Below are 15,482 nucleotides of genomic sequence, written 5' to 3' on the forward strand. Positions count from 1 at the left end.
CCATGCCCCTCATGATTTTATAAACCCCGCCTCAGCGTCCAATGTTCCAGGGAAAATAGACAATAGCCCATTCAGCTTCTTCCTATAGTTCAAATCTCCAATCCTGGCAACATCCTTATAAATCTTTTCTGAACCTTTATAAGCTTAATAACATCTTTCCTATAGTAGGGAGTCCAGAAATGAATGCAGTATTCTAAAAGCAGCCTAACCAATGTACTGTACAGCTGTGACATGACCAATGAAGGCAAGTGTGCCAAAGACCCTCTTCACTATCCTGTTTATCTGCAATTCCACTTTCGAGGAACTGTGCACCTGCATGGCTAAGTCCTTTTGTTTGGCAACACTGCCCAGTACCCTACCATTATTTGCATAAGTCCTGCCCTGATTTGCCTTTTCAAAATGCAACACCTCACATTTATCTCTATTAAACTCCGCCTATCACTCCTTGGCCCATCAGCCCATCTGAGATAATCTTTTTCAGTGTCTATCACATATCCAATTTTGGTGCCATCTGCTAACTTACTAACTACACCTCATATATTCACGTCCAAATTATTTGTATAAATGACAAAAAACTGTGGACCCGCACTGAACCTCACGGCACATCACTGGTCACAATCCTCCAGTCTGAAAAACAACCCTCCACCACCACCTTCTTTCTCCAACCTTCAAAACAATTTTGTATCCAGTTAGCTAGCTTCCCCTCAAACTACCTTACATTGAGTAGGAAAATAAAGAAATAAAGTTAAAAGTTCTACAGTCTTTCTTAAGTGCTTAGGCATGCCAAGCTCGCAATCCCTACAAGGGTTCGACCTCCTCTGCTTTGGCCCACTGTCCAGGAGGTTTTGGGCTGTTTGCTCTCACTGTCAGTGCAGATGCCTGGGGACATCTCTCAAAGCTGTTTTGGGCTTGAAAGGAAAACAGTGAAAGAAGAAAAAAATGTTAAAGTGAACAGAGCAGATGAGCTCCGAGCATGAGTCCTCACACTGTGCTGCTACTCTGCTGTCATCTTGAGACATTCAGGGAGGTCACAGTGAAAATTGCAGAGGCACTGGTCATAATATTTCAGTCTTCCATAAACACACAGGTGATACCAAAGGATTGGAAAATTGAAAATGTTGCAACCCTGTCCTAAAACGTTTGTGATGAAAATCCAAGAAGTTACAAAACAGTCAGTTTAAGTTTGGTACTGAAGAAATTTCCAGATCAATAATTCAGGTTAGAATTAATAATCGCATGGCTTTCTTAAGGGAAAACCATGTTTCACTAACTTTGAAGAGGTAACCGAGAGGTTAAAGTGGGTAGTAAAGTTGAAGTGGTGTACTCGGACCTTTGATTGCAATGATACTACAAGGACATTTTACCCAGGGTCAAGGAACCCAGCTCATTGACTGAACTGGGGAGCATCTCAGGGCTACTTACTTGCTCTCTTAGCACCCAATCACATTAAGTGGAATTTTCGATCACTAATCCCTGCTTTACTTTTTTGCGCTTTCCCCCTTCAAACAGTGCTCAAAGGTTCACTTTACATCAGCCTGCTGTTTAACACAGCATGTTCTAGTTGTCAGCAGTGATCAGTTAAAGAGGAGGATATATTGCTGCAGGCCATTGTCCTATCTCAATGGTGCACTGATGGCTTGTACCAGCAGCTTATATGGTAAGCACACTACATATTGTACCAACCAAATGGCCATATCTCAAAGTTAAAGGGTAGTAGTCTTCAGTCTGTCAGGATTCGTTCCCACACAATCAGTGCATAAGACCATAAGACATATGGGCAGAAGTTAGGCCATTCGGTCCATCGAGTCTGCTCTGCTATTCAATCAGGACTGACAAATTTCTCAACCCTGTCATCCCACTTTCTCCCTGTAACCTTTGATCCCCATAACTATCAAGAACCTATCTATTTAACAATGACCTGGTCTCCCAGCCTTCTGTGGCAATGATTTCCATAGATTCACCACGCTCTAGCTGAAGACGTCTCTCCTCATTGCCATTTTAAAGGGCCTCCCTTTTACTCTAAGGCTGTGCCCTCAGGTCCTAATCTCTCCTGCTGATCGAGGTGTCTTCCCAGCATCCACTCTATCCAGGCCTTTCAGTATTCTGGATGTTTCAATTAGATCCCCTCTCATCCTTCTAAACTCCATCAAGTATAGGCCCAGAGTCCTTAAACAGTCCTGATATGTTAACCTTTTCATTTCTGGGATCATTTTTGTGAATCTCCTCTCGACCCATTCCAGGGCTAATATATCCTTCCTGGGATATGGGGCCCAAAATTGCTCACAATAGTCTAAATGTGGTCTGACTAGACACTGATAAAGCCTCAGAAGTACATCTTTACTTAGATGTTCTAGTCTTCTTGAAATAAATGTTAACATTGCATGTGTCTTCCTAACTGTCAACTCAACCTGCAAGTTAACTTCAAGAGAATCATGGACTAGGACTCTCAAGTCCCTTTGCACTTCAGATTTTTGAATTTTTCCTATCTACAAAATAGTCTATGCCTCTGCTCTTCCTACCAAAGTGCATAACCTCACACTTTCCCACATTGTATTCCATTTGTCACTTTTTTGCCCACACTCCTAATATCTCTAAATCCTTCTGTAGCCTCCCTGCCTCCTCAGTACTATCTGTCCCCCCACCTATCTTTGTATCATCTACAAACTTAGCCAGAATGCCTTCCCTTCCATCATCTAGATAATTAATGTATAAAGTGAAAAGTTGTAGTCCCAGCACTGACCCTTGCAGGACATCACTAGTCACTGGCTGCCATCCTAAGAAGGACCCTTTTATCCCTACTGTCTGCTTTTTGCCAGACAGCCAATCTTCTATCCATTCTAGTACCTTTCCTCTAACACCATGGGCCCTTATCTTACCCAGCAGCCACCTGTGCAGCATATTGTCAAAGACCTTCTGGAAGTCCAGGTAGATAACATCCATTGGTTCTCTTTTGTCTAACCTGCTTGTTACCTCCTCAAAGAAGGAATCCTAGCAGATTTGTCAGGCATGACCTCCGCTTGATGAAACCATGCTGACTTCGCCCTATTTTACCATGCAGTTCCAAGTATTCAGAAATCTCATCCTTCACAATGGACTCCTAAATGTTACCAACAACCGAGATCAGGCTAATCGGCCTGTAATTTCCCATCTTTTGCCTTACTCCCTTCTTAAACGGGGGTTACATTAATGATTTTCCAGTCCTCTAGGACCCTCCCTGCCTCCAGTGATCCTTGAAAGATCACCAGTAATGCCTCCACTATCTTGTTAGCTATCTCCTTCAGAACTCTAGGATGCTGTCCATCTGGTCCAGGTAATTTATGCAACTTCAGCCCTTTCATTATTTTTTAGCCCCTCTCCTTGGTGGTCAAAGGTTCGATCTGACATCAGACATCCATCCATAGGCTTGGACAATTGGCTACTCAACTGTAGTTGGGATCCTCCTCTCAGCGGAAGTGAGCAGTTGAATGTAGGGCACTGACCACTCACTCTGGCTGTTTCTACTCTACTGTGGGTGGTTTTTCTCCTGTACTGAGCCAAAGGGAGGAATTGAGTGAGATGGAGTTGGAGCAGCTGGTGGTGCTGTTGTAGGTGGGGGAAAGGTGGTGAGGTGCCCTGAGTGAGTAAGTTGGAGGTGTAGATGCCATACAGGGCTGCTTGTCTGGGGGATTAGCTGAGTGAGAGCAAGTGACGTAGATGTTGCACACAACAATGGGAGAGATGGAGTATGAGCATTCTCATGAGGTGTGTGCTATAGGAGAGACAGAGTTTGAGGTAGCACAAAGAAGATGGTAGCACTTACATTGGTGGAATGGAGAAGGCCAATGTCCCTCCTTGGGCACTGACCCAGTGGCAATGTCAGATGAGGCTAATAGGGTCTAGTGGTGTGGTCTCCTCTGCCTTTTCTGAGGCAAGAGAATTGTAGGGCAACTCTGGTCTGCCAGCAGAGATAATGGGAACTGCAGATGCTGGAGAATCCAAGATAACAAAGTGTGGAGCTGGATGAACACAGCAGGCCAAGCAGCATCTTAAGAGCACAAAAGCTGACATTTCGGGCCTAGACCCTTCATCAGAAACGGAGGATGGTGAGAGGATTCTGAAATAAATAGGGAGAGAGGGAGAGTGGACTGAAGATAGATAGAGGAGAAGATAGGTGGAGGGGAGAGTATGGGTGGGGAGGTAGGGAGGGGATAGGGAGTCTGGGGAGGGTGGGCGGGTCAAGGGGGCGGGATGAGGTTGTTAGGTAGGAAATGGAGGTGCGGCTTGAGGTGGGAGAAGGGGATAGATGAAAGGAAGAACAGGTTAGGCAGGCGGGGATAAGCTGGGCTGGTTTTGGGATGCAGTGGAGGGAGGGGAGATTTTGAAGCTGGTGAAATCCACATTGATACCATCAGGCTGCAGGGTTCCCATTCAGAATATGAGTTGCTGTTTCTGCATCCTACGGGTGGCATCATTATGGCACTGCAGGAAGCCCAGGATGGACATGTCGCCTAAGGAATGGGAGGGGGAGTTGAAATGGTTCGCGACTGGGAGGTGCAGTTGTTTACTGTGAACCGAGCATAGGTGTTCTGCAAAGTGGTCTCCAAGCCTCAGCTTGGTTTCCCCAATGTAGAGGAAGCCACACCGGGCGCAATGGATACAATATACCACATTGGTGGATGTGCAGGTGAACATTTGCTTGATGTGGAAAGTCGTCTTGGGGTCTGGGATGAGGGTGAGGGAGGTGGTATGGGGTCAGGTGTAGCACTTCCTGCGGTTGCAGGGGAAAGTGCTGGGTGTGGTGGGGTTGGAGGGGAGTGTGGAGCGAACAAGGGAGTCCTGGAGAGAGTGGTCTCTCCGGAAGGCAGACAAGAATGGGGATGGAAAAATGTCTTTGGTGGTGGGGTCGGATTGTAGATGGTGGAAGCGTCGGAGGATGGTGTGTTGTATCCGGAGGTTGGTGGGGTGGTATGTGAGGACGAGGGGGATTCTCTTTTAGCGGTTATTGCAAGGGCAGGGTGTGAGGAATGAGGCGCGGGAAATGCAGGAGACACAGTTGAGGACGTTCTCGACCACTGAGGGGGTGGGGTATGGCGGGGGGAGGGTTGCGGCCCTTGAAAAACGAGGACATTTGGGATGAGCTGGAGTGAAATGCCTCATCCTGGGAGCAGATGTGGCGGAGGCGAAGGAATTGGGAATAGGGGATGGAATTTTTGCAGGAAGGTGGGTGGGAGGTGGTGTATTCCAGGTAGCTGTGGGAGTTGGTGGGCTTGAAATGGACATCAGTTTGTAGGTGGGTGCCTGGGATGGAGACAGAAAGGTCCAGGAAGGTAAGGGATGTGTTGGAGATGGTCCAGGTGAACTTGAGGTTGGGGTGGAAGGTGTCGGTGAAATGGATGAACTGTTCAAGCTCCTCTGGTCTGCCAGCACTAGGCTCGGTGCGTAATGGACTTTTTAAGATGGCACCAGTGATAGGAACCCTGGGATGTCCGCGTAGTGGTGAGTATTTACAGCTACAGTGAGTGGGAGAATCAGGCTAGCATCAGAAAAGAAATACAATTGCAATGTGGTCGATCATTACTGAGTCAATGACAAAACTAGCTAGACTTCATGGAGATGAACCCTTCATGAAACTCAGCCAAAATGGCCATTAAGCAGATTATGGGAGGATTCTGCCCTCACAGCTGCAACATTTGTTGGAATATACTGGAACTGATATGCTTTTAATTAGTCCCAATTTCCCAGTATACTTGGACTCACTGATTTGCATCAACTGTCAGCTCAGCACAGCCTTGAGTCTAAAATTCTCATCCCTGTTTTCAATGTCCTTGTTATTCCCTATCTTTGTAATTTCCTCCAGCCTTACTCTACATTTCATCCACGTAGGTCTTTTATGCTCTACTAGCAGTTGTTGCAACAGCTATCTGCCCCTGCGATCTTGCAGTCCATCACTAAACCTCTACATCTCTCTACTTCTCACTTCTTAAAAACACTCCTACCTCTTCACCTAAGGCTTTGGTCACCTGTCCTAACACCTCCTCATGTAACTCTGTATTAACTCATGTAACTGTATTAAATTTAGTTTGGTAAGGTTTCCTGCAAAGTAGAAACACTGAGGCGCTTAACTGTGCTACATAAATGCACGCTCTTGTTAATATGAAGATTAAATGTTAAACATGCAGTTAAGATGTGGAGCTAAAAGGATAAGCCAGTGAGTCAGCCTCTCCATACCACCTAATGGAAAGATTCCAATTCTCCTCTGATTTACATCAAATATACACTCAAGGAGCAAGAACGGTCGTGTTTGCTGTTCCATAAAAATCATCTGGTGGGAAAAGTAAAACAAAAATTTCAGGGGCTGCCGAAACTGAGTATTTTGAGTGACTGGGTGACTTCCAGATATATCCAGAGCAAGTGTCACAACCCTTCAACGTGACTTCCCACCCAGCAACTTATTGAAGCTGAATAGGCAAATACTTCAAACAGCAAAGAAAAATAGACTGGGACTGCATTTTGTTTAAAAGCAAAGTTAACCATTAAATGAAAATGTTGTTCACTGCCAGGCAAGTAATGGAAATTCATAATTTTCCCATTTAAGGAATAGCAGCACTGACAAAAATGTGTTAATATAATGAACAGATCTGTCATCTGCATGGTGACAGATGAAAATGAGTAAAATAACTTTGTTCTAATTTAAGCATGCTGTTCCCTAACAATAGAAAGCTTAGTTATAATGAAAGATATTTGGCATTTTAGTTGAGAATTGAGATAATTAATGCAAAGAAGAGACTACATACAGAAAGTTAAAAGTCCGTGGATAGGTCAGGGTTCTGCAGAGGAGAAAAAGGGGAAACAAACTTATACTAAAATAAATTTCGGAGGAATTACACACCACTCATCCTTTCTCATATCATTGGCTATTAACGGAGGCTTGGGGACCGCTTTGTGGAACACCTATAATTGGTTTGCAACAAACAACTGCACCTCTCAGTAGTGAATCACTTCAACTCCCCCTCCCACTCCTTGAATGACATGTCCATCCTGGGCCTCCTGCAGTGCTACAACGATGCCACACGAAGGTTGCAGGAACAGCATCTCATATTTTGCTTGGGAACCCTACAGCCTAATGGTATCAATGTGGACTTCATTTGCTTCAAAATCTCCCCTCCCCCGGCCGCATCCCAAAACCAGTCCAGCTCATACCTCCCTCCCCATTCTGTCCTCCCACCTATCCACTCTTCCCACCTCAAGCCCCACCCCATCTCCTACCTACTAGCCTCATTCTGCCTCCTTGACCTATCCGTCCTCCCTAACTCCCCACTTACACTCACCTTTACTGGCTTCAACCCAGCTTCCTTGACCTGTCTGTCTCCTCTCCACCTATCTTCTCCTTTATCCATCTTCTATCCGCCTTCCCCTTTCTCCCTATTTATTTCAGAATCCCTTCCCCTCCCCCACTTCTGAAGAAGGGTCTAGACCTGAAACATCAGCCTTCCTGCTCTTCTGATGTTGTTTGGCCTGCTGTGTTTATCCGGCTCCACATCTTGTTGTCTCAAACTCTCAAACAGCATCGGCAGTTCCTACTACTTCATTGACTATTCTTCTGTTTAAGCAATTGTGGGTTTTGGATGGATTGAAAATCAAGAGGATAATGCATTTAACAAGTGTTTTTGAGGTAACATCTCCAGGAAAGCTTTTATCAGCTGCTTGTTTTCTTACACCAGACAGAAGAGTTACTCACAAAAGAAGAGAGAATGACATGAAAAAGAATCTACTTGCTGAATTGTTTACGTATCTGGTTAAGATTTATTATGCCTTGATAACAATACATTGTTCATTGTCCAGCATAAATACATCTCTTGTTTTAACTCAATGTCAGTGATGCCATGGAGATCTACCACTATTATTAAGTTCCCATTTAGCATGTGCTGGATTTTACAGGGCTGCCTCCCAGAAATAAAGTTCTCTCAAATCTAACATTTTTTTTAAAAAAAGCCTGCTGTTGCAGAGTGATAAGACACTGGGAGGCTGTCTAAACGAGTTGAGAATTGGACTTTCACCTCTTCCTGAAAGGAAGTCCCACCCTCAGGAGCTGGGAGTGTGATGGGGAAAGGGAACAGGTGTTTGCGTTTAATGGGTGTAGAATTCAGGAATAGTTTAATACTTGATTGAGTGCCGCAAGCACCACCTACTGTGATGATGTCATGAGACGGTGGGGAGTGTAGGATCTTGTGGGAGACAGACTTCAGGCTAGATCCTTCCCACAGTCTTGTAGTAATGTACAGCCTGTCCTTATAATCTTTAAATAGTTGCAGAGAAGAAATGAACAGCATCTTGTTTACAAGACTCTTCTTATTAGACTATATTATCCTCATACATAGTACACCATATTACACGCATTTAGCAATGGGAAAAAGATCATCCTATACGGAACAGGTTTCATTAGAGATTGTTGCTCAACAAATTGTTGTCTGCATTATCGTGCAGCAAAAAAGTCTTTATTTGATTGCATAACCAGCAAACTAAACCTTTCTGTGGTCATTCAAACAAGGTTTTTTGCTTTTTGTTTGATTTCTGCTGGCACAGACAGTATTCAATTAAGAAAATAAATCAAGGTTCTATTCAAACTGGGTACAGCCACAAACTCTGCTGAAGTATCACAATTAATGCAGCTATTTCAGAAAATTCCACCATCTGATGGTACTTGTTAATCTTTAATTGATTTTGATCACAAAAGACTTTTTTATGAAACTATTCTCGTGTCAGACATTAAATGCAATTTGGACATCAATGCAATTTGTAGATGTTATAAAATCAAACACTTAAAAGTACACTTGACATAATTAAATAGTCTTCCGTTATATAATGAATAGCTGGAATGATTAAAAGGGTGATATGTAATTGAAGGCTAAAGGTGATTAATATGGGAATAATGGATACTTAGGCTTAATTACAATTCAACAATTTTATCTTCATCTTTAATTGCTTTTGACAGAGACAAAAAATACTGGACAGTTTTTTTCTGAAAAGTGAATTCAACAGGTTTCAATAGCATGGAAAGATGGAAGCATAAATATTGCATAATTAGCTGTTATTCAAAGCTTTAAGTGGCCACTTTCATATTACTCCTGGATCCTGTGATTTTCAAACAACAGCAGCACAGAGTGATTAACATAATGACAAGCCTCAAAGAAGACAGTTAGACACTATATTTATATGCATAACTTTATGAATAATTTGATCCGATCTGGCATACACATAAAGACAATGCTAGTTATCAATGACCTGTACATTACTCTAATAAGTGGTTTATGGTTAAGTTAGGTATCCATAAAGTTTTAGGCTAGGTGGACCAACGTTGAGTTGATTGGCTTGATTTTCAGCCGAGAGGCATGGGAGTTGAGAATGTTCCCAGCTCTGTATGCCAACATTAGAAGAAAGTACCTGCAAAGTGGGATTTTTTGTTCAAATGTTGCTGTTCATTGGAGTTTGCTTGACAAACCCAGAAGTAGTGCAGAGGCAGCCATTGGATTTGCTAGGCCATGTAGTGGACTGGTTAAAAGGCCTCCCTCAATGATGTTGGACTTTACTCCAATTGTAATGATAACTGTAGAACAAAAACACCACTCTAATCCTCATCCCTTATCCACTCCCACAACCAGGACGCTCTGTACAGAACCAGTATGCAAAGAAGATTTCTTGAAAACTTCATATATTCATAATTTCAAATTTCCTTCAAAGAAGTCCTTTCACTACAGCCCTAAAAAGGTATCAATTATCCAGGCCTTTACATTTCTGATAGCAGAAAATAGAAGCATTTGTCATCTATTTATCCTGTATAAATAAATATTATGCAATTGACTGAATACTTCACAGATAAGGAGCTGTTAACCCATCAGTGTTTTCCCATGGCTCCAACTGTTTCAACAGTCTATCAGTAGTCTGATGTCTTAGCCAATCTTGAACACTTTTATGGGGCTGTTGCAAAATGAGTTTTGTTTTAAAGAAAGTTGCAAATAATGCTAAGATTACTTTTCTTTAAGAAAAGACTTTTCCACGCATGCTATTGTTTATTTCAGAGTTTATTGGTCCTTCGCAGTGGGTACACTGGGTGAATCGGCATAGGAGGGTCATAGGTTTACACTGTGGAAAAGTGGAGCCTGAATTCCTGAAAATTGCAGTCAAAGGTGCCCTTCCCCATTATGGAGGCAGCTAAGTGAGGCTTGTAAGGTGCCAGCTCATCACTTGCAACAGGCCATAACCTTTTCCCAGAATGGTGAAAGTTGGAATGAATGTGGGAACCCTGGAATCAGGTCTTGGCTCTACTTTTAAATATCCCTAACTCTACGAAAATCAAGCCACATTTCTAATTTTTTTTCTTTTAAAGTCTAGGTTTTCCATTGATTTCTTTATTTGATGATAAAGTTTGTTTTGTTTAAATGCAATAATATGTAACTGAGTGAGCCACAAGATCCAAAAAAATTTGTGAAATGAAATCCTGGCAGGGCTGTCACGTAAATCAAGTGAATGAGTCTGGATTGAATGGAGGGTCCTGCATGTATTTGGTCCAGAAACCAGAACTGCCTCTCCACTGCTATAACTATGGAAGAGATAGGATTGTGTGTCTGACCAGTGAGAATAAAATGGGAGACTTTTAGAGTTTCAGCAAGAAAGAGAGAATGGGATTATTTATCAAACCAGATCATTTTCAGATTGGCTATCTTTGTTAGAATACCATTTTTTATGTTGCTGTTTTTAAACTTCTAGAATATTCCATTTCATGATCCCAGCCTGAAAAGACTGGGGTGGGTTCACTTACATCATTTTAAGAGACCATTGTCCAATTCATTTGGAAGTCAGGAGGTAAGGGCATCAGGAAATCCAACAGACAATACCATCTTGCCAGCCTGGCCACTTTGAACAATGCTAGACCCACAGGAGCTGGATAAAACTTTCAACCACTACAGCTCCCACAAGAAATTCCCACAGTCTGCTCTTTGGGACTGAGTCCCACTATGATATCCCGCCTTTAATGGCTGGTGATATTCTGATCTCTTCTTTGTAACATCCTTTTGAATGGTTACAACAGATATTATTTTTTATCGTGGTAACAAAGTGTGGAGCTTTTGTGCCCTTAAGATTCTGCTTGGCCTGCTGTGTTCATCCAGCTCCACACTTTGTTATCTCGGATTCTCCAGAATCTGCAGTTCCCATTATCTCTGATTATTTTTTATCGTACAGCTTTGATTAAAAGGTATAAATGGCAGTATGTCTGGTAGAGGCAAGGATAATAAAGGTTACTTAGTTTTAAGAGAATGTCGGTTGACATCTCCAAAAAAAATCTCTCAGCACACTTGTGCAAAACATGCATGTGCCAGTGACATCATTCCATCCCATTCGCTCATATTTAGAAAAGCTCAATATACCACTGTGCCTTATTAACAGATAAAGAAAAGGCCATTTTTGCGGGTGGAATGACAATATACAGCATCCATAAAAAGCAAAGGATTTGGAATATTTCCCTTAAAGCCTGTCTTTCAAAGCCACAAGTAGTTGATAGATGGCTGCACTCCTTCCTCAAATTTTGAAGATTTGTAGGGCAAAACCTGTGATCCTGCTCAGTAGGGAAGCTTTCTTGGTTTTGTATGACATAAACATTTTCTGTGAACTGACGTTCTTTAGTTTAAAAGAAAATTTGAATATTCCTTTAATCTTGGGGATTGTTTCACCTGCACCATGTCACATTGTGTCAGCAGCTTGTAACATTATGTTGTTTAACAATGGATTTTCATTGGATAATACAATGATGTTTGCTCAAGCCTGAGTGGAGTTGGAATTCGCTGATGTAGAGGAGCTCCAGTCAGGTCTGTTCAAATGGGTAGCCTGTTTCACTGAGAAATGTCTGTGGTATTTCTTCTAAGGAAGTATGTCATCATCCTAATGGAAGGATAGCTTGGGAGTCAGAAATATTATTCAAAAATGCCTTACTCAGTATTCCCTTCTTTGCAAATGTAACCAGCATTGTCTCTGTTGTTGCAGGAACTGTTAGTGGATTTTGCACATCTTTTGAAAATGTCCCACTTTCTTTCCAAAGTAACAAGTATGTGACAGAACTGGAGAATGCTTTCTTTCTCATTCAGAGAATGCAGAAAGGATTTATGAGGATGTTGCCAGGATTGGAGGGTTTGAGCTATCGGAAGAGGCTGAATAGGCTGGGGTGATTTTCGCCAGGAGCATTGAAAGCTGAAGACTGACCTTATAGAGATTCATAAAATTATGAGGGGCATGGATAGGGTGAATAGCCAATGGGGTTTTTTTTACCCAGGGTGGGGGAGTCCCAAAACTTGCCCATCTTTGTTTAATGTGAAAGGGGAAATATTTAAAAAGGATCTGAGGGGTGAATTTTTCATGCAGAGGGAGGTGTGTGCATGGAACGCGCTGCCATTTAAAAGGTCTCTTTTTGGGTACATGAGCAAGAAGAGTTTAACGGGATATGGGCCAAGTGCTGGTGAATGGAATTAGGCCAGGTTGGGACATCTGGTCGGCATGGATGAGTTAGACCAAAGGGTTTGTTTCTAAGCTACATGACTCTATGTGTTGTTTTGCACCATGTCCTGGACACAGATTCCTAGCAAAATGATTTGAACACATTTTGTGCTAGTTCGTCGCATGATTGTTTGGATTACTTGTACTTTGCGAAGTTAATGGGTTCCAATCATCTTCTGGAATAAGTTTATCCTACTGTTCCCCAGATTTCTCTGTGGATTTTCTGAATTTGATCTTCTAATGCAATCCAAATAGCCATTGCCAGCATGAAATCTCCCTACAATTGTGAAAAATATGAAAGAAATAAATCAGAAATTCCATTGATAATTCTGGCTCTAGTTCATTCTGGTTGTTTTGTCCCATATTCACAAGATTCACAAAATGTAGAAAGACCACTGATGAGACATAATAGGAACTGCAGATGGTGGAGAATCCGAGAGACCAGTCATGCTTGGACATTGAGCAGTTTTTCTGCCGCCTCCGCCTCTCTGCCTATCTTCTCCTCTATCCATCTTCAATCCACCTCCCCCCCTCCCTATTTATTTCAGAACCCTCTCCCCACCCCCCTTTTTTGATGAAGGGTCTAGGCCTGCAACATCAGCTTTTGTGCTCCTAAGATGCTGCTTGGCCTGCTGTGTTCATTCAGCTCCACACTTCGTTATTTTTGATCACTGATGAGGTTGGCTGCAGGTTTTCCTGGAAACTATTTTTAAAAAGCATCAAAAGGCATCAATATCTTCTTTAACTTTTTAAATCTTTAATAATCTGGTCTAGTAATTGTCCTGCAGAATAAAGAACATGTTCTGGAGGTAACAAGGTGTAGAGCTGGATGAACACAGCATGCCAAGCGGCATCAGAGGAGCAGGAAAACTGCCATTTCAGGCCTAGACCCTTCTTCATGCAATTTTGTAGTTTATCAGTTGTTTCTTTATTGCTAACCAATTTAGTTCATGGTCTGAAGTATCTGTAACATTGAAACTGCCTGGAGATGTGATTTCCTTTTTTTTAACTTATATTAAATTCTGGAATCTTTTAGCAATTATTTAAATTCTACTGCATCTTCTTTAAGGTGATTTCTGCTTTGAAATCAATTACTTTAAAATTTGATGGAGAATTTACAGCACTTTTTGCTTTTGAAAATTGTAAGCTTTCAATTATAATTGATGGTTGTTTTATACTGTTTTCCATTGTTCTTCGGATTTTTCACCTGTGTTCTGTAAATTGTACAAGTTCTTTATAAAGTGATATACCAAACAGATATTTCTTCACTAAAGCTTTAAATTAATTTTTTTAACCATTTGAGTGTTATAAATAATTTAACAAATGAAACTTTATCTTCCTGATAGGAAAAGGCTAAGAGATGGTTGATTTCATGCCTTTTTTGACAAGATAGAAAACTCATGTCATTTCTCCAACTTGCCCAATCGCTTTGTGCCTTTTTTAACAGAGACAATATGTTTTACAATTTTTCTCACCTTTAAATAACTTCTGGTAGATAAATAAAGACAAATCAATGGAAGTTCTCTTTGGTGTCAGTGGAAGAATGTACTGTGTTGTATCTGCTTGATATCAATCAGGGAGTTGCAAACAGAGGCACATTGGCAGAGGATCACCCATGACCCCTAGTAACCATCCTCTAAGGATACTTGAAATGAAGAAGGGATAGGAGAGTTATAAGGTCATAAGCATCCTGTTAGCTACCAGGTACCTGACACAGACTTCTGAGATGTGGTACTGATGATCACAAATGATTTGCACATTGATGGAATCCATTCCTATTAACAAAGTCAACTATATTATGAGGTGGCACTTTCAGTGTGGTGAGTATACCATCTATAGCCCATAGAACCGGGGTAAGCCAGCGATGTTGGCAATACCTACTGCCTGCACTGCGTCTCTGACCTCATCCCAGGGAAATGAGATAAAGTGATGTGATCTTTCACATCAGTAACTGCCTTGATACATTTCCAGTTGAGGTTTGTGAGATCCCACACTGGCTGTTGGAGGCACTCAGTTGAAGAACAATTCAGCACAGCTGTTGCCTTGACGACCACTGAGTTTTGATGGCCACCTAGCCGATCCCAAGTCACAGGACCCAGTCCAGGAGTTAATATTGTTCTTTGCCAATGGCTTGGGACATCTATAGTCTGCCGCAAGACTGTGCCTCCCTCATCTACAGAAAATGACACCAGGACAGTCGTCTCCGGGCTTTCTGTACCACATGCACATCCTGAGGGAATGTAGAGTTGCAGCGTCTTCACTTGGAGGCAGTTTGACAGCTGCTGGAAATTGATCCTGGTGGTGGTGGATCTGATCCTCTTCCATTTCTCTGGCCTACTGTGGCACCCTGGCTAATGTGATAATGAGGCCAGCGGTGGTGGGATCCTTTGGTCATGGCTCCAATGTAGGGAGCCAGGGTAGGGAGATGGTTCTTAGTAATGTGAGCTGTCAACATTCGTATCACAAACGAATATTTAGCGTATTCCCCTATACAGCGGGACATGAAGGACTCTCACATAAAGGGGCCTCTATATGGATTTGGAGACCTTATTCAAATGAATTCAGCACATTGCACACAAACATAGGAACAGGATCTAGGTGATGTGTGATTAGTGATAGCTTGTTCACTCAACCCCACAACCCAAGAAAGACGGGGTGGCACAGTGGCTCAGTGGTTAGCACTGTTGCTTCACAGCGCCAGGGACCCAGGTTCAATTCCACCCTCGGGTGATTGTCTGCGTGGACTTTGCACATTCTCCCCGTGTCTGTGCGGGTTTACTCCGGGTGCTTTGGTTTCCTCCCACAGTCCAAAGATGTGCAGGCTAGGTAGATTGGCCATGCTAAGTTACGCATAGTGTTCAGGATGTGTAGATTAGGTGGATTACAGTGGAGAGGGTCTGTGTGGGATTCTTTGAGCTTCGGTGTGGACTTGTTGGGCTGAAAGGCCTGTTTCCACACTG

This window comes from Stegostoma tigrinum, chromosome 24 (genome assembly GCF_030684315.1).
Source record: "Stegostoma tigrinum isolate sSteTig4 chromosome 24, sSteTig4.hap1, whole genome shotgun sequence".
In the NCBI taxonomy this organism is placed as follows: Eukaryota; Metazoa; Chordata; class Chondrichthyes; order Orectolobiformes; family Stegostomatidae; genus Stegostoma; species Stegostoma tigrinum.